The 2,714-nt window shown below is 51.9% G+C and overlaps 1 pseudogene; it reads left to right on the forward strand.

Annotated features, from left to right (window-relative positions):
• Positions 1-851: 851 nt before the first annotated feature.
• LOC113199056 (protein FAM117A pseudogene) lies at positions 852-2,231 on the forward strand (annotated as a pseudogene).
• The last annotated feature ends 483 nt before the right edge of the window (positions 2,232-2,714 follow it).

Raw genomic sequence — 2,714 nt, forward strand, 5'->3', positions numbered from 1 at the left:
ATTAATTTCAGAATAAAAAATTTTAAATAGTGTAATATTAATTAAATTCATTAAAACTTTTGGAAAATATATGTTCTTCAGGAAAAAAATACGTATGGAAAACAGAAAAAGAAAATTTAAAAATTAGTTCAGGAAGTTTAATAAATGAATAAAAATATAATGTACTGAGGGGAAAAAAATGAGGAAGATTATTTGAAGGAACAACCTGCACAATAGTTTAGATTTTCTGGTCCCAGAAATACTTTAAATTACTGCTCTCCCAAATTAACTCTAAATTTAACACATAGTGAGTACCAGTAAGTTGTTTGTTCTATATAAGTTGTGGTAGGCAAATGTTCTTCTGGGGACCATATCTGGCCCGCCATTTGTCTTTGTGAAACCTTCAAAAATAAAAAATATCTTGAAAAATGATTTTAAAATAATATCAATTTAAAACCATGCTATAATCTTAATATTTATATAGATACTTTATACAGTATCTTCAATTTTTCATTTGGCCTTTGGTTTATCATCTGGCTCTTGAAGAAAGTATGTGCTCCAATGTATGATTTTTTTCCTCAGAAAATAAAACTGCCATTTCAAAATTAAATTCACACTAGTAGCAGAATTTGAAAAATTTATGACAACAACAAAAAAATGAAACTGGAAAATTTCTTGGAAAGCGAAATAGATAGTAGTTCTGAATCACTAAATGTTGCAAACTCCAACCCAAATTGATAAACATATATAGTTAGTTATATGAACTCACAAAAAATTTGGTGTGAACCAAATTCATACAGGTCCTTAAAAAGTTCTTTTTTGCTGTGCGGGGCTCGCTCTGGGGCCAAGGCAGGCGGGCGGCTGGGCGGGCGATGGCAGGGGCCGCAGCGGGCGGCAGAGGCGGAGGTGCCTGGGGACCCGGGCGCGGAGGGGCCGGGGGCTCCAGCGGGGCTGCTCTCCACCAGTCCCCGCCGGCTCCCCCCCCCCCCCCGCCCCCCGGGCCGGGCTGCAGCCGCTCAGGGCCACAGTCCCCTTCCAGCTGCAGCAGCCGCATCAGCGCCGGGACGGGGGTGGCCGCGCAGCCAGTGTCCCATGTTCGGTGGCCCCAGAAAAGTCAGTGTGTAGGCCTCAGCCACCCCAGGTCCGACGTACCTTCTCCCTGAACACCATCCTCAGCTCCTACCTTCTGGGCCAGTGGCCACGAGATGCTGATGGGGCCTTCACCTGCTGTACCAATGACAAGGCCACCCAGACACCCCTGTCCTGGCAAGAGCCAGAAGGTGATCGGGCCAGCTCCTGCACACATAAGCGCTCAGCATCCTGGGGCAGCACAGACCACCGAAAAGAGATTACCAAGTTGAAGCAACAACTGCAGAGGACAAAGCTGAGCCGCAGTGGGAAGGAAAAAGAGCGGAGCTCCCCGCTCCAAGGGGACCATGCTGTGCGGGGAGCACTGAGGGCGTCGCCTCCCAACTTCCCCTCAGGGTCTCCTGTCCTGCGACTCAGCCCTTGCCTGCACAGGAGCCTGGAAGGGCTCAACCAAGAGCTGGAGGAGGTGTTTGTGAAGGAGCAGGGCGAAGAGGAACTGCTGAGAATCCTTGAAGTCCCTGATGGACACCGTGCTCCTGCTCCTCCCCAGAATGGCAGCTGTGATCACTCCCTCCTACTGCTGGAGCCAGGCAATCTTGCCAGCTCTCCTTCCGTGCCCCTGGCATCCCCCCAGCCTTCTGGCAGGGCCAGCCGTGAAGAGCACCGGGGTGCCATTGAGCTGGCATCTGTCCCCAGTGACAAAGCCTATTCTCCAGGTCACCCAGCCTTCCTTGAAGATGGCAGCCCATCTCCAGTCCTTGCCTTTGCCGCCTCCCCTCGGCCCAATCACAGCTATGTCTTCAAACGGGAGCCCCCAGAAGGCTGTGAGAGAGTGCGCGTGTTTGAAGAGGCCACGTCCCCAGGTCCTGACCTGGCCTTCCTGACTTCCTGTCCTGACAAGAACAAAGTCCATTTCAACCCAACCGGCTCAGCCTTCTGCCCTGTCAGCTTGATGAAGCCACTCTTCCCTGGCATGGGCTTCATCTTCCGTAACTGCCCCTCAAGCCCGGGGTCTCCCCTTCCCCCCCCCCAGCCCCAGGGCACCATCTCGGAAGGATCCAGAGGCCTCCAAGGCCTCCCCACTGCCATTCGAGCCATGGCAGCGCACCCCACCATCAGAAGAGTCTGTGCTTTTCCAGAGCTCCCTGGTGGTTTGAGGGGACCCCCCTCAACTTTACCATGGAGACCAGTGCCTTGGTGGCAGACCCCTCTCTAGCTCCCCAAGCAGGGGGATGGAGGAGCCCTTCCCTCTCGGCCTTTGAGCACTTTCACTTATTGTGTCAAAGCCCCAGGTCCTCTTTCTGACGGACACCAGCCCCTCCAAATGTGAGGGGACTTGCCTTCTCCTTTAGCAGCTGGGCAGCTGACAACTCACACCTGTGTACCTGCCGCTTCCCTCACTCAGTGGAAACTCACCCAAGAAGGTCTTGAGTCTCCCACCCCAGGATGCAAGTCCAAATGACTTATAGGAGGCTCCTGTTGTGGTGGAGTAAGCTGGCTGTGATTGAAGGAGAGGGGAAGGCCAGACTCCCTTCCCTCTCCACCTCCAGAAACACGGAAGAGAAGTCCAGAAGACAGACATCCCAGCTCCATGCCTCCCTCTTTTTGGAGGAGCTGACCAAAGCGGCCCTAGAGGGCCACAACAC

This window comes from Urocitellus parryii, chromosome 2, assembly GCF_045843805.1.
Source record: "Urocitellus parryii isolate mUroPar1 chromosome 2, mUroPar1.hap1, whole genome shotgun sequence".
Taxonomy (NCBI): Eukaryota; Metazoa; Chordata; class Mammalia; order Rodentia; family Sciuridae; genus Urocitellus; species Urocitellus parryii.